Source organism: Salvelinus alpinus, chromosome 19 (assembly GCF_045679555.1).
Source record: "Salvelinus alpinus chromosome 19, SLU_Salpinus.1, whole genome shotgun sequence".
NCBI classification, from domain to species: Eukaryota; Metazoa; Chordata; class Actinopteri; order Salmoniformes; family Salmonidae; genus Salvelinus; species Salvelinus alpinus.
The window spans coordinates 44,768,954-44,792,269 of NC_092104.1; the positions used below are offsets into that span (position 1 = coordinate 44,768,954).

General features: G+C 42.5%; 1 protein-coding gene across 1 annotated transcript in view; it reads right to left on the reverse strand.

The window, feature by feature from the left end:
• The window catches only part of LOC139545704 (protein FAM222A-like), an 86,446-nt gene extending 66,149 nt beyond the window's left edge, over positions 1 to 20,297 (reverse strand). The window contains exon 1 of the mRNA XM_071353753.1: positions 19,375 to 20,297. The gene's annotated coding sequence lies outside the window, so the exon portion shown is untranslated. The remainder of the gene's footprint in view (positions 1 to 19,374) is intronic.
• Positions 20,298 to 23,316: the final 3,019 nt, after the last annotated feature.

A 23,316-nucleotide genomic window follows, 5' to 3' on the forward strand; every position in this document is an offset into this window, starting at 1 on the left:
CCTCCAAAAAAGTATTTCTAAAACATATACAGTACCATTCAAAAGTTTAGGACACACCTACTCATTCAAGGGTTTTTCTTTATTTTTTACTATTTTCTACAATGTAGAAAAATAATGAGGACATCAAAAAAGTGTAGCAACCAGAAAAGTGTTAAACAAAATCAAAATATTTTATATTTGAGATTCTTCAAAGTAGCCACCCTTTGTCTTGGTGACAGGGTTGCACACTTTTGGCATTCTCTCAACCAGCTTCATGAGGTAGTCATCTGGAATGCATTTCAATTAAAAGGTGTGCCTTGCTAAAAATTCATGTGGAATTTATTTCCTTCTTAATGCGTTTGGGCCAATCAGTTGTGTTATAACAAGGTAGGGGTGGGTATACAGAAGATGGTCTTTTACCAAATAGGGCTAAGTCCATATTATGGCAAGAACTGCTCAAATAAGCAAAGAGAAACAACAGTCCATCATTACTTTAAGACATGATGGTGAGTCACTATGGAACATTTCAAGAACTTTGAAAGTTTCTTCAAGTGCAGTCGCAAAAACCATCAAGCGCCATGATGAAACTGGCTCTCATGAGGACTGCCACAGGAAAGGAAAACCCAGAGTTTCCTCTGCTGCAAAAGATAAATTCATTAGTTACCAGCCTCAGAAATTCAAGTAACAGACACATCTCAACATCAACTGTTCAGAGGAGACTGTGTGAATCAGGCCTTCATGGTCGAATTGCTTCAAAGAAACCACTACTAAAGGACACCAATAAGAAGAGACTTGGTTGGGCCAAGAAACACAAGCAATGGACATTAGACTGGTGGAAATCTTTCCTTTGGTCTGATGAGTCCAAATTTGACCACCCGCGGGCCGGATTGGACCCCCTCGCTGGCCGTATGTTTGACACCACTGCCGTAGATGGAGAACAATATGTAAATGGGACTGGTAGACGAGCCTGAAGTGACACTTCATTGGAGTCATCAAGGCATCCTCTCACTCAGCTCCCGTCAACAGTATCCATCAAACTTTGTTCGAAGCCAGCGCATCGCAGTTTCAGCAGCAGCTGTCTGTCTAGGGGTAGACGACCAGAGGGCTATGCCTGAGGCCTGTTTTAAAATAGTACAAGTCATTCACTACTTCTGTCTCATAACAAAAGCAGGAAGGTGGAAGAGGAAGGTGGATGGCAGTGTCATGACACTATCCTAAAACGGACCACTTCTTAGTCAGTCCATATAGAATTATATGCTACATGTTTCCTTTTCCATGTGCCTTTCCACAAATCCACCAACAGCATGACAGAAGCTAAAAGACAGACAGCATCAGAGAGAGGGGGAGAGGAAAGAGCAAGCGATGCGTTGATGGAAAGAATAGGCAGAAAACAAGCCCAGTGAACAGATGCTGTCCTCCCTTTCCTTCACCACAAGATCATCCCAGGAGGAAGTCCCATGTGCTCGCTCTCCCTCTCCCAGATCCTGGTTTGTGGCTGACAGAGGAGACTGGCACTCTGCTCTCCCCCACCCCACTCAGGCGGCTCTATGGGCCTCCTCCTCCTCTCCCTCTCTCCATGCTGCCAGGAGGTTGGGAGCAAGGGAGGGCAGAGATGGAGAGGGGGGCTACATGAAGGAGAGTCTCCCAGTCGGTTGTTGTCAGGTCTAGGCCACTATCGCTGGGACTTTGTTTACACACACACAATCCAGAGGTTGAGAATTGTTAGTAGGGATGGCGCTTAGAATGAGAACAGAAAGAATTGCAGACAGAGCCAATTCCCAAGGTATTTGACAAAGTCCAAAACAGGAATCACACTCATCATCAGATAAAGAACACATGAAGGTGTGTGGGATTTCTATTTTTTTTTTAGGTGGTTTATATTGACTCAACCAAGTCAACCAAAATGACGGGTTCCAAGATCCATTTCGGGTTGTTTAGCGCAGTACAGGGTGGATGCACTGTATATAATGTATGTAAACGGTTCAAACTCCACTGTTTGTATTCTGTCTCTAAATGTAGTCACTAGCAGCACCATATGAACAAGTACAATTCCGTGTACTTGGTGAAAGGGTGTTCTGATGTTGCCTATGTATGCACCGCCAAACAATAGGGTGGACGTATTACAGCGATAATGTAATAGTGTGACACTGCGTAACGAACAAACCCATCGATATGTCAATACCATGTCAGCCATACTGAATGTACCCATGGGAGTGCAGTCAAATTGTCGTGTTCCCCCTTCTAGTGATTCTACTTACATGGTCAGTGCAGTGGTCATGTAGAGTGAACGTGCTTGACACACTTCCGTGGTCTTCAGAAACTAGAGTAGAGGCATGCTGCCCCTTGCCCGTTCAGCCTCTACAGATGTTGCCTTGCTTGGATACTGGCTGACTGGTGACAGCTGGACAGCTGTTCCTTCCCAGAGACGCAGTCACAGAACCATACCACAAAGGGAGGAGGGGTAGAATGTTTCATGTGTCTGTATGAAGTTCCCCGGACGAGGGAAGCTGTCAAAACATAGCAACGGATGTAGCAACGGTTTCTTGAGTCTGAAATTTCAAGAGAGATGGTACTAAACAGAAACCAGAGTGAGTGAAGCAGCACACAGTTGAGCGAACGCCAGACAGACGTGGATGAGACGCCCACTCTGCTCCTCAAAAAAATAAGCTAATACTTCAAGACGTAATTCTACATTAAAATGCAATACCATCCTGTACAATTTGTATTTGAACCCCAACTATTCTGGTCTGTATTCAGGTTTTCCTGATTGAAGATGTTCACGTTTTAATTTGAACTTCTAATGAATATTTTACCTCTACATAGAAGGGGAAAATGAGGAGAGGGAGGGGTGATTTCAGAAGCAGGGAAGATAATTGGCCAGGCATTAAAATGATGCTGGACTTTGGGGCACACATGAGTGACTGCTGGGACGAAAGCCTGTGTAAATTGCAGTCATGTTCAAATAATATGCCTTCATCCTGCCATTTAAATACAGACCTACCTACCTACCTACCCCAAGTTACCTGCTCAATCAACAGAGCACAAATCTTAGGTTAAAAAGCTTGGATCCGTGCCAGTCATTTCTGCCAAAACCTGCACAGCAGGCAATTCATTATGCCACAAAGGGTCAGCAAGTCCTTCAACTCAATAAAAATGTTAATAAAACTAAGAGCTCACAAAAAGGAACGCTGATCCCCCCCCCCTGGTCTCTGAAGATGTGTGTGTGTGTGTGTGTCAAAATCCAACTGCTCACCGCCAAAGTAGATAATGCATCGCCGTATATGCTACAGCAGGTGGTTTGAACTTATTGGGAAAAGGAACACACAAACACAGATTGAGTCAACCAATAGATCTCCAACCCTCAAACTCAAATCTCCAATTCCATATCCACCCCCATTCATCTAAATACATGTAAATACTATTAGGCAGATTTCACAGGATGGCAGTGGGTTTATAATTATACACGACATCTTTGAGAGATAAAGTGATTACTCTGGATGCCGGTCGGGCTGTGAGGGGGGACAGCAAAATGTTTTTGCTTAGCAACCAGTCATTATCCTCAGGAGTGGATCGAGGTGATCCATCCGTCGAACTCTGGTGGCTCGGCTATCTCCCGTGCCCACCGCCCTCCCCCCCTCCATCTCGCTGCCTTCTCCCCGTCCGAATACAAACAGAGATAAAGAACTCCGCAATCGCTCTTGACACACAAATAGGTTAACACAATAAAGCCGGCTTTGACTGGCTCACTCGAGGGAGGAAAGCAATTCCAGCAGCAGGCAGGAGGTAATAAAACAGGCGCTAGGAGAGAGAAGTGGGTGTGTTTGTCCATATGTGTCCTCATGCCATTGTTTCTATGTTCCTGACTGTACGCGAGTGAAAGCAGGCACAGAGAAGCCAAGGGGCCTCAGATCTTAATATCGCAAGGATTTCTAACAGTGGGTTTAGCCTAGAAACATATACCAACTACCCCCCCACCCCCATCCCACCCTCCTCGCGTGCTCTCTCACAAATCTGTCTATAGTTGAAAAACTCAAACAGGTCAAATTAAATGACTTTTATCAGTGCATGGCTCGGCTTTCCACTCCGTGTCCCCGGTACTAGGACCGGCAATAAAAGATCCAAATCTCCAGAGTTTTATTAAATCGTGTTGCGTTCACGCTGAGCTGGGGAAACAAAAGAGGGGTGGCTTCTCCAATTACCATGCCGAACAGACATTCTTTTCTCCAGTCAGTGGAAATTGTATTACTTTTACAGCAATGCCATCGGAATTGGGTAACGGACTCAATTTTCTTTTGTCACAGACGCTAACGGTCGCTGTGTCACCTCCGTATAAGTAGTATCCATTTGCAACAATCAAGTCATGTAGCCATTGTCACACACTCCCAAAGCCAGGCTTCTGAACACATTACAATCCCTATGGCTTTGAATGATATATCTGAATTGGCTGAGCAAAATTGCAGTATGTAGTTTATTTCTGAATGACTGCATTCTAATTAAACAAAATAGAACTATGAGACATCCATACTGCTGAAGCCAATCTACAGCACAGGCCCTGAGGGCATAGGATGACCTAGGTCATTCACATAGGGCCTCAAACCCCTGTGTAAAACGGCCAATATGTAAAGAGCACTTGGCTCCCATAGCCAGAGCTACCTAATCATTAAGGAAATGAATAAAAAAAATGGCAGACAAAAGTTCAACCCATTTAGGTCATATGGCTATTCGCAATTTTTACAATCATTGGCTCTGTTTATTCGTGCTGACAGCTCCAACAGCCAGGCGATCAACCAATCAGCAGATGAAAAGACATGTAAAGTGCGGGTTTCTGTCAGCGGAGAATGTCCAAAGCATAAAGACAATACGTCCCACAAGGAAGGGCAACTGACCAAAATCAAACAGAGACGGAGATTAGGATGAGATGCAGTTCCTTGTTGCATTAAAGTTTGATCTTCCTCAATAAACGAGGTGAATCAGATAGTTCCCGTTCCAGATTAAAGTACACCAGCATTGGGGGAAGATTGATTTAATCTGACGCTCGCACGAGATTAAAAAAAACAAACATCCCTTGCTGCTTCTGGTATGGAAACAACTGGCGATAAAGAGTTCAGGGGATAATACGCAACGCGGGAAAACACAACAGCAAATCAAACGGCATCCAAGCCTCCGCAACGAATCAAAGCTTCCTTCATGCATAATTGTTGATGAGGCCAAGACACACACACAGGTTTCTGGAGGAATAAATGGCCCTAATATCCAAGGCCTTAACGCAATGCAGAGGTGTAAGGAACCCCTTTTGGCTCAAGCACACCCCCAGAATGAAAACAATTGCTCTATAGCCTTTTTAATGCACTGCTGGGGTGGCTTCAGTGAGCTTTTGAGTTGAGTTATCATTGTGCTGTGTCTCCATGGTCCCCCTCTCTCCCGCTCACAATCCTTGAGATCAATGTCATCACCAGGGTGATTTGAGAGCAGCCAGAACTGTCACACATGACAAATCAATGTTACCATGAGGCAAGGCCAGAGAGGCATCGTTTTTAAAGGAGAACAAATTTGCAGTTGGAGAGCTTGTCAGATTTGTTTTATCCTCTCCCTCTTTGTTGGAAAGTTTTGGCGGCAACACGTCCTTCCTTCACTCCGACTCGATTGGTTATAAACCTAGCAATATTCTGTATTGCCGCCTCAGCAGCTGAGAGTATTTCATTCAGCCTATTGATCCTCGTTGTGCAAACCTGAAACGTACAGGATTCACATAACTATCCTTACTGGGGACAAGGATCTCTCGGAGATTCCATCTTGTATCTGAAATTCATAACTGCATTCTGTATGTTAGGGTTCTATAGGACCCTTTTTGAGAGCTGGTTAGCTTATCACTGAGTAGGAATAGAGTGTCAACTGAGCCTGGTTCCATACTGTTGGATGTGTTAGTTATACTATAGTTTCACTCTTGATCCTGATGAAAAGCCCACTGCTTGCCAATGACTATGGGTTACAGTGGATGAACACTTGTTTGGGCACATCACCAACCTGTCCTCACAGTCCAAGGCAAGGTAATCATGTCTTGAGATTACCTGAAGGCACAGATATAATAAGGCTTAGAGAACAAAACCAGCTCGCCAACACACAGCAGCCAGTGGAGACACTGCAGGGTGGCATAAGCAATCAGGACTCACATATTTTTTTCTCTGCACTCTTAAATCCAAAAAGAGCCAATGTCTTCTGTTTCTCTCACCAGTTTTCTAAAATAAAAATGAGTGGGTCCTAGGCCGTCAAACAGGGCAACAAGAAGGAGACGGCTGATACCAGTAGCCAAAAAGGAGGTGATATTGGGGGTGATTATAGAATTGATAGAAACAGATGTGATAAAAACGTTGGGAACAAATTAAAAATGAAATAGATTTCTGTTGTTAGGACGTGAGATGTTGCCATGACTCATGTACATCATTCTGGTCCAACATCAACCTTATCCTTTAACAACAATCATTTCAGCCTCATTAAAGACCCAAGGAATGTCAAAACCACATGCCTGAAACGTGGTAAACTGTAACATATGATCGATCGTTCCTTAATCTTCACAAGTGGGCTAGACAAACCTCCTCTCTTTTTGCGTCCTTACATTGTTTGAAAATACAGTACGAGCTAGCCACATCGACCGATCCATTTCCTGTTGAAGCCGTCTGGTGCTAAGGCAGCAAGATCAGGGAAGAAATAGTGTCACTGAAGAGACTATAGCGCCACTTGAGACGGACCACACCCAGATTCCATCCTTCCTGACACTACCAACCACATGGGGATATGCACATAGCATATTACCTGTACCTCAAAATAGCAAACAATACAGAGCTGCTTGTAACACAAACCAACGCTCAAGGGAACATCTTTCTTTCATTCATATGTAAATTGTTAACACAAATAATTGTGCACACTGTAGTCGGAGGAAATATATACAGTACACCAACTTCCCTGCATGAGGAACTCTTTGATCAATATCTAATGAGATGCCGTTTGGACGCCCTTGAGAGAGAAGGTTCATGGACCTAACTCCCAAATGCCCATGTGTCACATTACATTTTTTGCCTAAATGTATTTCCTGGAAAGAAAGAAGCAACTTAATATTGTCAGTGGTTGTGGAAGCTGTGCCTCAAGATGAAGATATGAAAAGCAGTGATCCTTCCCTATACAAATTATAGCCTATACAGAATAAATCAAACACCTCTATCTGGAAAACAAATGTGCTATTGCGTTGCTGTAAATATATCACAAATAATTACGTTGGCACAGTAAGCTTATTTTATATTGAAGATAAACCAAAGCAGAGGATTTAAAAAATATCATACAAGGTATGTTTGCAGTGGCACTGCACACACTGTGCTAGTTGGGTTTTGTTGCCTCCGGGTCTGCATTTAGACAATCAAACCATAGTGGGATATAAAAAAGATGAATACATAGAACAGGAAATTAAAGTTTAGCTATTATAAAGATATTCATGAGCAAACCTTACTAATTCCCACATGACTGCAGTTAATAAGCAAGGAGTAGAGTGCATTCACGCCAATGCTATCAATCAAATCCAAATAATATTTCACTGTTGGAAATTGAAATAGTGCTTGGAATTGCTTAGTATAACTTCTGTTTTAATATCTTGCCAAAATGTAATCTGTCCTTCAACCAATATTCTGTGCACATTAAGAAGGATACTTGTTGAAAGTTCAGCCAACGGCATCAGGTTTGTTCTGCTTTTTAGATGGTTTTGGGAAGGCAATTAATCTAAACAAAGATGGACTTTGAAAGATAGGCTAGTCTTATTGCACTTACCCAACGTAGTGTTGAGTTTACCTAGGATGGAACCGTCTTAACCTTTCACTGCAATTGGCTAAATCAGGGTCACACAGAGGGTTTCTGGGTAATCTTAGAACAAATCTACATGGAAACAAAAGTATACACCTCAAACACATGGTTATGGGCTTAAAAAAAAATAGAAGACACCTGTACCATGTCAGATATATAGCTAAAATGTATTAAAAAGTTTGAGTTTGCATCCCAATATTACACTTTATATACATTACAGAAGACTGAAATATGTGTGGCTCAGTTGGTAGAGCATGGCGCTTGCAACGCCAGGGTTGTGGGTTCATTCCCCACGGGGGGACCAGGATGAATATGTATGAACTTTCCAATTTGTAAGTCGCTCTGGATAAGAGCGTCTGCTAAATGACTTAAATGTAAATGTAAATATAACAAAATCATTTGACATAGAAACTCCGGATGTTCTGAGTTTAAAAAATAAATGTTGATTCATGAAAAATATGAATAACATTCCACTCGTGAGACCACTAGAGTGCTTTGATCATTCGACCACAGCTAGAATCTTTAGTTTCTACATGCATTTTTGGACTTAACGTATAAATTAACGATATACAGTGCCTTCAGAAAGTATTCATAGCCCTCGACTACAGCCTGAAAAAAATACAGATTTTTTCCCCCCCCTCACCCATCTACACATAACACCCCATAATAAAATCAAAACATGTTTTTAGAAATGTGTGCAAATTTATTAAAAATGAAATACATAAATATCTCAAATAGGACAAATAGTGAATTGCTTTGCTACATTTTTTGAAGTATTACTTTAGTGCCTTGTTTCAAACATGATGCATGTTTTGGAATATGTCTTTCATTATTTTCACTGTCAATTAGGTTAGTATTGTGGAGCAACTACAACATTTTTGAGGGATCTTACAGATAATTGTATGTGTGGGGTAGAGAAAAAAAATCATGCTAAACACTGACATTATGGGGTATAAATGTAATCAATTTTAAATTCTGTTAGAGTCAAGGAATGTGAATACTTTCTGAAAGCACTGTATGTCAATTCATTCTCGAAGAATAGAAATGCCTCAACCGCTTAGTTTAACTGTTGTACCCCATCAGAACCAAAAATGCTTTACTCTGAAATGTAAACAAAACACTGTACAGCCTCAAAACATGGTTCAAACTATACATTTAATACCATTGATGGCCAGTGCATTAATCCATAGTGCTGTCTGATTTTGAGAGTGGTTACATTTCTCCAGGCCAATCCCTCAGCATTTTAGCCCAACAGGGGCAGGGAGATTTCTTTGTTATGGTTTCAATTAAGGATTAATTGAATTTATAAAAAGTAAAAAAAATTACAATAGAAACCTTGCTTTAGTTATTTTCTTTATGGATTTAGAATCCTGTGAATGAGATTACTACAGTAAAAACAATCAGCTGGGATATTTATTTTTGAATAAAATATGTCAGGATACTTAGTATCAAAATCCCAATTCCTAAGTAAACACTTTAAGGCCACCATGTTTATTTTCAGCCTTCAGAGCCAGTAAGAGTCATGATATTTAGTTTTAAAAAAAGAGCCAAAACAAAATCCAGGAGGTAAATCACTGACCTAGCCTACATATTAGGCTGTCCTTCTAGCACCAGTAGCTAGCCCCATCCTCCCCAGCTACCATCCCCAACCATCATGTTGAGTTAAGGTAAGGATTATGCTGGGGAGACTATTTGTTTTCGGTGAAGAGCAGCCGCAGCGCTAATATGAACACAATTTGCTCAGCGGGTCGTAGACGCCGAGTGGAGGAAGTAAATGAGGCGGCTCTGCCCCCTCAGGTGAAGCCTCGGCCTCATACATCACCCAATGTTTTATTAAATAGTAGCAAACAGGCGCCGTGCTATGCTATAGCAGGTGCCTCACAGGGCTGGTGACTCTAGGAGCCTGGCCCTGGATGTAGAGGGGCCCCATGTTAGATTATCAATGAGCAAGCGAGGGAAGGGAAAAGCTTCACTCTGCTCAACTGAAGGCTTCTCCACTATCCAGCCACTGAAACAATGCAGAGATTGCTTTAAGTATCTAAGGCCTGAAGTGGTCTATGAATAAATGGATTATCCAGGCGTATTAGCTAGCCACAAACTTCAGGATTTCCACATTGGGAAAAAAACGATTTGCTTAAATTAGGGTTTGTGTGTCCATTGTAATGGCTGCAATGGAACCAAACACATGGAAACAACGCATTTGATTCCATTCCATTGATTCAATTCCAAACATTGCAATCAACCTGTCCTCCTATAGCTCCTCCCACCAGCCGCCTCTGGTGTGTGTGCGTGTGCGCCCTAATGGTCCCCATGTTAAATCCTAAACAGATAAAAAAATATAATATAAATTTTTCCTGTCAGCACATGCTGTTTACAACACGTTCTAATTAAGCAGTAAGGCACAAGGGGGTGTGGTATATGGCCAACATACCACAGCTAAGGGCTGTTCATGGCCATATACCGCAAACCCCCAAGGTGCATTATTGCTGTTATAAACTGGTTACCAATGTAATTAGAGCATTAAAAAGGATGAAATAGTATGAATAAATTCATCAAAATAACATTTACGAAAATGTCAATGTGTTGGTAACATATTGTATGAACGGGTCTAACACCCGTGTAAATATATCCTCCAAAACACAGGCATTATTACTTAAATAATGCCAGAGAAGCTGGTGTCGAGGAAATATGGACACGGCTGTTAGACGCGAGACTGTCGCAACAACGGTGGTTTGTAGAAACATTACAGACTGTCTCCTGACAAACATTTTGCAACATTGTTCCAATATTGAAATTCGATCTCCACTGTCCTGCTGAGAATGTACGCGTCAGGACAAGACTGTAATCTTTTCTCAGCTGGTTGAAATTATGAATCGGCATAATTCGGAAAGTATTCAGACCATTTACTCCGCACTTTGAAGCACCTTTGGCAAGGATTACAGCCTCGAGCCTTCTTGAGTATGAAGCTACCAAGCTTGGCACACCTGTATTAGGGGAGTCTCTCACATTCTTCTCTGCCGATCCAGTTAAGCTCTGTCAGGTTGGATGGGGAGTGTTGCTGTACAGCTATTTTCAGGTCTCTCCAGAGATGTTCGATCGGGTTCAAGTCCGGGCTCTGGCTGGGCCACTCAAGGACATTCAGAGACTTGTCCCGAAGCCACTCCTGCATTGTCTTGGCTGTGTGCTTAGGGTCGTTTTCCTGTTGGAAGGTGAACCTTCACCCCAGTCTGAGGTCCTGAGCACTCTGGAGCAGGTTTTCGTCAAGGATCTCTCTGTACTCTGCTCCGTTCCTCTTTCCCTTTATCCTGACTAGTCTCCCAATCCCTGCCACCACCATAATTCACCATCGGAATGGTGCCAGGTTACCTCCAGACGTGACGCTTGGCATTCAGGCCAATGAGTTCAAATCAAATTTGTCACATACACATTTAGAAATACTTGTGTTTCTAGCTCCAACAGTGCAATAATATCTAACAATACACACAACCTAAAATTAAAAGAACGGAATTAAGGAATATATATATATATATATATTAGGATGAGCGATGGAGTGGCATAGACTAAAATACAGTAGAATAGAATACAGTATATACATGAGATGAGTAAAAGCAAAAATATGTAAACATTATTAAAGTGATCAGTGATTAAGTCTATGTATATGGGGCAGCAGCCTCTAAGGTGCAGGGTTACGTAACTGGGTGGAAGCCGCCTAGTGATGGCTATTTAACGGTCTGATGGCCTATAGATAGGAAGCTGTTTTCAGTCTCTCGGTCCCCGCTTTGATGCACCTGTACTGACCTCACCTTCTAGATGATAGCGGGGTGAACAGACAGTGGCTCGGGTGGTTGTTGTCCTTGATTATCCATTTGTCCTTCCTGTGACATCGTGTGCTGTAGGTGTCCTGGAGGTCAGGTAGTTTGCCCCCAGTGACACGTTGGGCAGACCGCACCACCCTCTGGAGAGCCCTACGGTTGTGGGCGGTGCAGTTGCCATACCAGGCGGTGATACAGCCCGACCGGAGGCTCTCTATTGTGAATCTGTAAAAGTTTGAAGGTTTTAGGTGCCAAGTCAAATTTTTTCACCATCCTGAGGTTGAAGAGGCTCTGTTGCGCCTTCACCACACTGTCTGGGTGGACCATTTCAGATCGTCAGTGATGTGTACACCGAGGAACTTGAAGCTTTCCAACTGCTCCACTGCGGTACCGACGATGTGGATAGGGGCGTGCTCCCTCTGCTGTTTCCTGAAGTCCAAGATCAGCTCCTTTGTTTTGTCGACATTGAGTGAGAGGTTATTTTCCGGGCACCACACACCCAGGGCCCTCACCTCCTCTCTCTAGGCTGTCTCGTCATTTTTGGTAATCAGGCCTACTACTGTTGTGTCGTCTGCAAACTTGATGATTGAGTTGGAGGGGTGCGTGGCCACACCATCATGGGTGAACAGGGAGAACAAGAGGGGGCTGAGCATGCACCCTTGTGTGGCCCCTGTGTTGAGGATCTGCAAAGTGGAGGTGTTGTTTCCTACCTTCACCACCTGGGGGTGGCCCGTCAGGAAGTCCAGGACCCAGTTGCACAGGGCGGGGTTCAGACCCAGGGCCCCGAGTTTAATGATGAGCTTGGAGGGTACTATGGTGTTGAATGCTGAGCTATAGTCAATTAACAGCATTCTTACATAGGTATTCCTCTTGTCCAGATGGCATAGAGTAGTGTGCAGAGCGTTGGCAATTGCATCGTCTGTGGACCTATTGGGGCGGTAAGCAAATTGAATTGGGTCTAGGGTGTCAGGTAAGGTAGAGGTGATATGATCCCTAAACTAGCCTCAAAGCACTTCCTGATGACAGAAGTGAGTGCAACGGGGCAAAAATGATTTAGTTCAGTTAACTTTGCTTTCTTGGGGACAAGAACAATGGTGGACATCTTGAAGCAAGTGGGGACAGCAGACTGGGATAGGGAGAGATTGAATATGTACGTAAACAATCCAGCCAGCTGGTCTGCGCATGCTCTGAGGACGCCTTCTGGGCTGGCAGCCTTGCGAGGGTTAACACACTTAAATGTCTTACTCACGTCAGCCACAAAAAAGGAGAGCCCACAGAGAAGGAGTGCCCACAGTCCTTGGTAGCGGGACGCGTCGTGGCACTGTTATCCTCAAAGCGGGCGAAGGTGTTTAGCTTGTCCGGAAGCAAGACGTCGGTGTCCGCGACGTGGCTGGTTTTCTCTTTGTAGTCCGTGATTGTCTGTAGACCCTGCCACATGAGTCTTGTGTGTCTGAGCCGTTGATTTGCGACTCCACTTTGTATCTATACTGACGTTTTGCCTGTTTGATTGCCTTACTGAGGGAACAACTACACTGTTTGTATTCTACCATTTTCCCATTCACCTTGCCATGGTTAAATGCGGTGGTTCGGGCTTTCAGTCCTGCACGAATGCTGGCATCTAGCCACGATTTCTGGTTAGGGTAGATTTTAATAGTCAGTGGGTACATCATCTCCTATACACTTCCTGATAAACTCAGTCACCGTATCTGTGTATTTGTCAATGTTATTCCCAGAGGCTACCCGGAACATATCCCATTCCGCGTGATCAAAACAATATTAAAGCGTGGATTCCGATTGGTCAGACCAGCATTGAATAGTCCTTAGCACGGGTACTTCCTGTTTGAGTTTCTGCTTATAGGAAGGGAGGAGCAAAATGGAGCCGTGATCAGATTTGCCGAAGGGAGGGTGGGGGAGGGCCTTGTAGGCATCCTGGAAGTTGAAGTAGCACTGGTCGAGTGTTTTAGCAGCGCACGTACTACAGTCAATGTGTTGATAGGACTTCAGTAGCGTTTTCCTCAAATTTGCTTTGTTAAAATCCCCCAGCTACAATAAATACGGCCTCGGGATATGTGGTTTCCAGTTTGCATGAAGTCCAGGGGAGTTCTTTGAGGGCCGTTGTGGTATCAGCTTGACGGGGAATATACACGGCTGTGACTATAACCAAAGAGAATTCTCTTGGGAGGTATTCTAGGTCGGCTGAACAAAATGACTTGAGCTTCTATATGTTATCACAATCACACCATGAGTGGTTAATCATGAAACATACACCCCTGCCTTTCTTCTTCCCGGAGAGTTCTTCATTCCTGTCTGCGCGATATAGTGAGAACCCAGCTGGCTGTATGGACAAAGACAGAATATCCTGGGAGAGTCATGTTTCCTTGGAACAGATTATGTTACAATCCCTGATGTCTCACTGGAAGGAAATTCTCACCCTGAGCTCATCTACTTTATTATCCAGAGACTGAACATTAGCAAGTAATTTACTAAGAAGTGGTGGATGGTGTGCGCACCTCCTTAGTCGGACTAGAAAGTCCACTCCGAATACCTCTTTTCCACCGGTGGTGTTTTGACTCAGCCTCTGGAATCAGTTCAATTGCCCGGGGGGTTACGAACAAAGGATCCAATTCAGGAAAGTCATATTCCCGGTCATAATGCTGGTGAGTTACCGCTGCTCTGACATCCAAAAGTTATTTTGCAATAAAACAAAACATTTCCTGGGCTCATAATGTAAGAAATAACACACAAAAACAAAATACTGCAAAGTTGCTTAGGAGCTAGAAGCAGAGCTGCCCTATCTGTCAATCTTGTTTCTCATGGTCTGAGAGTCCTTTAGGTGCCTTTTGACAAACTCCAAGCGGCCTGTCATGTGCTTTTTACTGAGGAGTGGCTTCCGTCTGGCCACTCTACAGTAAAGTCCTGATTTGTGGAGTGCTGCAGAGATGGTTGTCCTTCTGAAAGGTTCTCATCTCCACAAAGTAACTCTGGAGCTCTTTTAGAGTGACCATCGGGTTCTTGGTTACCACCCTGACCAAGGCCCTTCTCCCCCGATTGCGCAGTTTGGCCAGGTGGCCAACTCTAGGAAGATTCTTGGTGGTTCCAACTTCCATTTAAGAATGATGGAGACCACTGTGTTCTTGGGGACCTTCAATGATGCAGAAATTTTTTGGTACACTTCCCCAGATCTGTGCCTCGACACAATCCTGTCTCGGAGCTCTGCGGGCAATTCATTCGACCTCAGGGCTTGGTTTTTGCACTGTCAACTGTGGGACCTTATATAGACAGGTGTGTGCCTTTCCCAATCATGTCCAATCAAGTTGGAAATACATATCAAGGATGCTCAATGGAAACAGGATGCACCTGAGCTCAATTTCGAGTCTCATAGAAAAGAGTGAATACTCATGTAAATAAGGTATGTTTTATTTTTAAATAAAATTAGCAAAAATTTGCCACAACCCCATTTTCGCGTTGTCTTTTATTTATTCATTCATTTTTATTTAACCAGGCAAGTCATTTAAGATTTTGTTCTTACTTACAATGGCGGCCTAGGAACAGTGGGTTAACTGCCTTGTTCATGGGCAGAACGACAGATTTTTACCTTGTCAGCTCGGTGATTTGATCTAGCAACCTTTCAGTTACTGGCCCAACGCTGTAAACACTAGGTTACCTGTTTCATTATGGGGTATTGTATGTAGATTGACAAGAAGGTTTAGGGCTAAGGTCTAGTTTCCTGAATTTCTGCTGACTGATGTGCCCAAAGTAAACTGCTTGTTACTCAGGCCCAGAAGCCAGGATAAGCATATAATTGGTAGCATTGGATAGAAAACAGTTTAACGTTTCTAAAACTGTTAAAATAATGTCTGAGACTATAACAGAATTGATATGGCAGGCGAAAATCCCAAGAAAATCCAACCAGAATTATTTTATTTTTAGCTCCCAGGCTCTTATTATGGAAACCTATTGTTTCTATGTACATCCGCCTCCGAGATTGAAAATCCTATGGATTCCACTAGATGTCAGTCTTTATTCAAGGTTTCAGGATTCTTTTTTGAAAAACGAACAAGTATTGAGTTTTTGTTAGGGGACCACCTGAAGAAAATCAGTCTTTCGGCGTGCGAGGGAGAGGGCGCGCGCTTATGAATTTTCCTTTCCTATTGAACATACTACTTTCCGTATGAAATATTATAGTTTATTTACATTTTAGAGTACCTGAAGATTAAATAGAAATGTCGTTTGACTTGTTTGGACGAAGTTTAGCGGTAGCTTTTTGGGGACTCCTTTGTCTGCATGTTGAACGAGTGGATTACTGAAATCAATGACGCCAACTAAACAGACTTTTTGGGATATAAAGAAGGATTTTATCAAACAAAACAACCATTAATGTTGTAGCTGGAACCCTTGGGATTGCAAACAGAGGAAGATCTTCAAAGGTAAGTAATTTATTTAAATCGCCATTTGTGATTTTGTGAAGCCTGTGCTGGTTGAAAAATATGTTGATGTGGCGCACCGTCCTCAGACAATCGCATGGTATGCTTTCGCCCTAAAGCCTTTTTGGAATCTGACAAGGCAGCTTGATTAACAAGAAGTTAAGCTTTTAAATGATATAAGACACTTGTATGTTCATGAATGTTTAACATTCCGAATATTTATTTGAATTGCGCACCCTCCAATTTCACCGGATGTTGTCGGCAGGTGTCCCGCTAGCGGAACACCTAGCCTTAAGTTTTAATTAATACATTTTAGAATAAGGCTGTAACGTAACAAAATGTGGAAAAAGCCAAGGGGTCTGAAAACTTTTCAAATGACCCATGTACAAAGAAGTGTCAATAGAAAAACAGGTCAAACGAAAGTAAATGCAGCTACTTTGCTGTTATTCTAGCTGCACGGTTTGACATAACTATGTTGGCCGCAGTTGGCTAGATAGTTTGCAAAAATATTCATCCCCCTTGGCATTTTTCCTATTTTGTTGCATTACAAACGAATTTAAATTTGATTTTTATTTGGATTTCATGTAATGGACATACACAAAATAGTCCAAATTGGTGAAATGAAAACAAATCACTTGTTTAAAAAAAATTCCAACTAAAAATAAACTGAAAAGTGGTGCGTGCATATGTATTCACCCCATTTGCTATGAAGCCCCTAAATAAGATCTGGTGCAACCAATTACCTTCAGAAGTCACATAATTAGTTAAATAAAGTCAACCTGTGTGCAATCTAAGTGTCACATGATCTCAGTATATATATATATATATATATATACACCTGTTCTGAAAAGCCCCAGTGTCTGCAACACCACTAAGCAAGGCATGAGCTCTCCAAACAGGTGGGCCAAAGTTGTGGAGAAGTACATATCAGGGTTGGGTTATAAAAAATAAAAAAATGAAACTTTGAACATCCCACAGAGCACCATTACATCCATTATTTAAAAAATTGAAAGAATATGGCACCACAACAAACCTGCCAAGAGTGAGCCGCCCACCAAAACCCACAGACCAGGCAAGGAGGGCATTAATCAGAGAAGCAAGAAAGACACCTAAGATAACCCTGAAGGAGCTGTAAAGCTCCACAGCGAAGATTTGAGTATCTGTCCATAGGACCACTTTAAGCCGTAGACTCCAGAGAGCTGGGCTTTACGGAAGAGTGGCCAGAGTGTGGCCATTGCTTAAAGAAAAAAAATAAGCAAACACGTTGTGTTCGCCAAACGTGCACCCCAAACATATGGAAGAAGGTACTCTGGTCAGATGAGACTAAAATTAAGCTTTTTGGCCATCAAGGAAAACACTATGTCTGGCACAAACCCAACACCTCTCATCACCCCGAGAACACCATCCCCACAGTGAAGCATGGTGGTAGCAGTATCATGCTCTGGGGATGTTTTTCATCGGCAAGGACTGGGAAACTGGTCAGAATTAAAGGAATGATGGATGCGCTAAATACAGGGAAAGTGAGGGAGACTTGAGACTGGGACAGAGGTTCACCTTCCAGCAGGACAATGATCCTAAGCATAATGCTAAAGCAACACTTGAGTGGTTTAAGGGGAAACATTTAACTGTCTTGGAATGGCCCAGTCAAAGCCCAGACCTCAATCCAATTGAAAATCTGTGGTATGACTTAAATATTGCTGTACACCAGCATAACCCATCCAACTTGAAGGAGCTGGAGCAGTTTTGCCTTGAAAAATGGGCAAAAATCCCAGTGGCTAGATGTGCCAAGTTTATAGAGACATACCCCAAGAGACTTGCAGCTGTAATTGCTGCAAAACGTGGCTCTACAAAGTATTGACTTTTGGGAGAGGGGGGGGGGGGTGAATAGTTATGCACGCTCAAGTTCTGTTTTTACTTTCACAAGAAAAAATATTTGGCTTCTTCAAAGTGGTAGGCATGCTGTGTAAATCAAATGATACAAACCCCCCCCAAAAAAAAATTATTCCAGGTTGTAAGAGAACAAAATAGGAAAAAATGCCAAGGGGGTGAACACTTTCGCAAGCAACTGTAAGAGCCTTGCCATTAAGAAAGTACGACTGGCTGCATCCATAGATATAGAACAAAAAATGGGTCCATCTCAAACAACCTAGCTAACTGATAGAATGAATGGCCAGCAGGTTTGGCTAGCATCTATAGATGTATCGGGACTAGGCCTATATTTTTGTTGAGGAATGAAATAGTAGCCTATGAATACATTTATCAAATTGTATTTAATACTTTGGTAACCCTTTGTGGGAAAGCTATTGTATACTCAAAGTTGTGTTAAACGACTTTAGCACGCTGTGCTAATCTAAAGTAGCCTACACGGCCATGCCTCAAAACCTATGACCGCAGCACAGCGGTTCTAAAAAATAAATCGTTTAGCACGCCCTCTCATGAACAATTGCTTTAATCTGAAACATTCGGACGATTTCCCCATTTTAGATTAGAGATAGTCAAACTGCGGATTTAGTCTTGGAAACTGTTCTTTGGCACATGTACTCTGGCATAGTTTATACTTAATAGCTACATCGAATGGGACAGTGGTAGGTCTACCGGTAACACTAGGCATAGGTTACAAGGACCAACTGAAAAAGTTCTGAGGAATTACTCACTGGTGATGCTCTTTCATTTGAGGAAGAGAACATCGGAGAGCTCTGATCAACATCAGTGTATGACATGAACTATTTACAGAAACGCAGCGCCAGTTACACTTATGGGGAAATCATTAATTTCCGGTGAAACTATATTTACCCACGGCTGATTAAAAATTATATGACGCATGGGGGCATACAGAAAGGAATTTCACACCCTAATTCTGAGCCTACTGTGCCAGTGCCTTGCTTGCATAGCCCACTTCCCGGCAATATACTTAATTGCTCCCAATCCTTGAAATACTACACATCAAAGCAGATCCTAAAGCCATTCAGTAACTGACATCGATTTTACAACGCTTCCTTTATTGTAGGTTAGACTATGCATGAAAACAAAGGTTTTCTAGCTATCCTATCCCAGAATCCTATCAACATCTATGCACCGTAGACCGAGCATTTTACATCCTCATTCTATTTTCTTACAACACTATCCATCAATTGTTATACACTGTGATGTCCTTCACTCCATCCATCAATTATGATATGCGGACATGTCGCCAAATGACCCAAACTGCCATTAGGCTGCAACAAAATCCCAAATTTACGCAAGCGATGAATTTATTACTAGGCAGATATGGTTTTGGCAGGTGAAGATTTAGTTAGAAAGGGGAACATATTTACCATAAATTGTTTCGTATTGCAGACTAGAATCCCATGCAGGTTAACTGGCGTTGAGTCTGCTTTCAGAGCGTTGCCGTCCAGAGAGTAATCAAAAACGTTTCATCCCACTCTCCAAAACCACAAAACCACTCGTCGTTGATCAGCAATACAGTTTATTCTGCCCTTTTCAGTAGAGTGAATCAGATTCCAAACCGGAAAACCCAATAGTTAAGATAATTGCCCTTTCTGTCAAGGAACGATATTGTAACTGATACGTTTCGTTTCCTGGACTGGACGACGGTGTATTAAAATCGGCAAATCCAGGAGCGTTGCGTGTCAATCTCTCCAGTTAAACGGTGGTTTCACCTAACGCATAGCATACTCAACCTTTCGCCCTCCGAAACAAAGTAGCCTGTCAAAATTATCCGCTTTCGTGTTCTTTCTTCTCCTCGTTTCCTGGATAATATCTCCAAAAAGCCTTGTCACAAAACAGAATTGTCAATCCAAAATAATTGATATAGTTTAGGCTATAGGCAAAGTGTTTCGCCTATTTAGTCTAATCAATCTGGATTTGTCAAGTAGACAAAATGTTTCAACGTAGTCTATGGCACCGAGTAACCGTACAGATTCCAAAGCTTGGCTTTGAAACAAATGCAGTTGTTGGAAATAAATGAATAGGTGCAATTAAATCCTGGGCGATGAAGCTCTTTTTGTCTTTTACACTTTCTCTGGCGATGTCTGGGCTAGAGCCTATCAGAAACCTCTGTCCTCCCGGTTACAGACTCGGATTTCCAATTGAGGTGACAAAACAAGCTCTAAACATTCCTCTGCGTTGTTCCTCTCTTTCATCTAAATACCAAGCGATATCGATAATGTTAGTCTGTTTCAGGCAGCTCACTGCGCTTCGCGATGCTGTCCTCTCCGTATGCCGAGCTGCCCAAACTGACAATAACCGGAACGATGCAGACTCTCCCAGCTCTTCAGACCGCCCACCAACCAATCATTGCACTGAGGGAATTGAAACGTTTGCACGGGTTAGCCTATCATTGGTAATTGAGGATTGTTACCACGGTGACGCCGTCAGCGTCCAGGCGTCTTTATTGAAACCACGTTGTTTATTCGCGGAAAATCTATCCAATTTAATGAAATTAGTAGACTAGTTGCCTAGAATGCAGAGATTCAGTCTAGGCGTCTAGACTGCACATTGTAAATAAGAAACGTGAATCCGTTTATTATAGCCCCTATAATAAACGGAATACAAGGCTTGACCATTCTCTCTTTATTATAGGCATAATAAAGCCCTCCTAAGGGTCTCCTGATTTACGAAGGAGAAGCCATATACAGTAAATGTAGGCCTATTGTGTGCTTTAAACTCTTATTACAATTAGCCTATATATGTAACAAACTGTCTCATGGTTTTCACAATTTTTCAAACAAATGCCAGAGCCTGCTGCTGTGAACACTAAATAGGCATAGCCTGGCAACATAGGAGAGAGCAACCCAAACCACATATTAAAAACCATCTGTTAACCTTTCCCATTTTTTGAAATACTTTAATTAAGACATCTTATTACATGTAGCATCCACAATAAATATGTAAATTAAATAACGTACTCTGTCCACTTGAATTTGACCCCAACACCTTCTAGTCTATCCATCATTGGAATTCTGCTTGCTAAAATGCATTCCACATTTAGGAAACTATCTTAATGAACACAGGGAGCTACATGGAGTTTGCAGTGAGTGACGTGAGGGCATCTCCACAAGCACTCTGTCCAGCCGGCAGCCTGGCACACACATACAGACCCTGCTGGAACACACAAAAACAGTACAGGCAATCACATCATGGCCTCTCATAATAAGCTGACGCTGGGAAGTGGGTGATGCAGCCCTCAGCTTATGCCAGTGCCGATAAGAGCCTGAAAGTATTACCTCGCTGTGGCAGCCCGTTCTTCCAGAAATCCATCCTGAGCCAGGTCATCAATTCTGCCCTATCTGATTGCTCACCAATCCCCCTTGCACTGGCAGTTCCATGCTATGTTACTGGCTGTCCTGGCCCTTCCCTTGAAAATACTCTGTATGACTTGCACTTTCATGCTAGTCTCAGTGGGCTAAAAAGTAACGTCTCTTTGGAGAATACATACAGTATGTGGTCTTTTATGTGGTCTGACACTGGACACTACTCTCTGGGTATCATCCTCTAGGTAGTTAGTCACTGCTCACTGGGCACAGATGCCAGTTCAACATCTGGTTAAGATTTCTATTTGGTTGAGTTGTCAACTAACGTTAACTGTAAGTGAAATCAACAAAAAAATGCACCATGTCATTGGATTTTGGTTAAAAGTTGGGTGAAAAGAATACAAAATTCCTTTACGTTGATGACTTTTTGCAAATCCAATCAGTTTTCCACGTTGATTCAACATCATAACATGGACTTTTTTGGGGGGGTTGAAATGATGTGGAAAAAAACGTTGATTCAACCAGTTTTTGTCCAGCGGGTGGGCTCTAATTGTTCCTCCCTTCTCGTCACCCTCCAGTTGTCATGCGCTTTCTTTATTGAAGGATCTGGCTGGTTTGTGAGAAACAATCCTATCTCGACGAACAGTGTACATTGAATACAGCCAGTCAATCAACTCAATATCTTATAAATTGAAAAATACTCAAGCAGAGCACTGTTGTGCCCAAGCGAGGCACGCAAGCAAGCTATTTGATTAGCTGATAAGCAGATGACTCAACTGTTAATTCTCAACAAATATTCAAAGCATGTTTACTCAGTTTTATTAGAATACGCCCAATACGCCAAAGAATGGACACAACTGCGATGTGAAAACACTTAGCTGTTCCAATCCCCCAAGGTAACATGAGGACACATACAAATAATTAATTATGTATACAGGAGACAAGCACAATATCACAGTGGATCATTTTCTGTGTGGCTATATTAAATATAGGTTTCAAAATAATATGTCTGAGCTTGTGCATCAGCTGGAAATTATTCCCAATGATATCTGCATCTGTGCCATAAAGGCCTGATGATAGGCCTAGCAGATCCCATTGAACATTTCCCTGCCAAGAGACCTGGAAGTAAATCTTCCCCCATGCAATGCACTGGTAACGGTTGTTTTCTCCCTAAATGATACTGATCCGAAATGGCCTGGGTACAGCTACAGCTATTTTCCTATTTGAGTTTTTTGGGTGGCCATCTGGCTAATATTGGATAGGCCACTACTGTAAATCTAGGGAGGTGGCTATGGTTTCCCATTTTTATCCAGATTAGTCTCATTGAAATATATGAGAGACATTATTTCACAAGAGAGAACTTCTATCTTTGACTCAGCAATTGTATTTCAACTTTGCAATAACATTAGTGAGAGTAGATCTAACCTCCAAAGACATCAAGTCCCAGTTCCTTTTTTTCATGGGGCACCTCATAAATAGTGTTTGTCTAAGCTTTGGCAGGGATTTGCTGTCTGTTACTCAGATACAAGCCTTGCCCTGTTACAATTTGCTCCCCAGGCAAAGTCAACTGGGGTTTAATTGAGCGAAATTCAAGTCTTCTCAAACACCAAAGTAACAGAAAATGTTTTTATGGCAGCAGAGGCATGGAAAAAAGAGATAGCATTGATTTATCTGCCATTGATTTGCGCGGGGATTGCTGCATTGTGGCCCACGGGTGAAACACACACTGTCTGCCAAATGATGGGATGAATCTGAAAAGGTGTCAAGTGGTTAGAGGACACAGGGGTGGATGATGAGGAGGGGAAGGGGGTGGGGTGGGGTGGTGACAGGGAAAGGAGGGTAGACAGGGGTGTGGGCAAAGGCAAAAAGTATCAGATTGAAAAAGATGGTGTGGATGGATCAGACTGGATAAGACTGGATCCCACTGGGCAAAAACTGGTTGAATCAACGTTTTTTCCATGTAATTTCAACAACAAAAAATGTAATGTGATGACGTTTAATCAC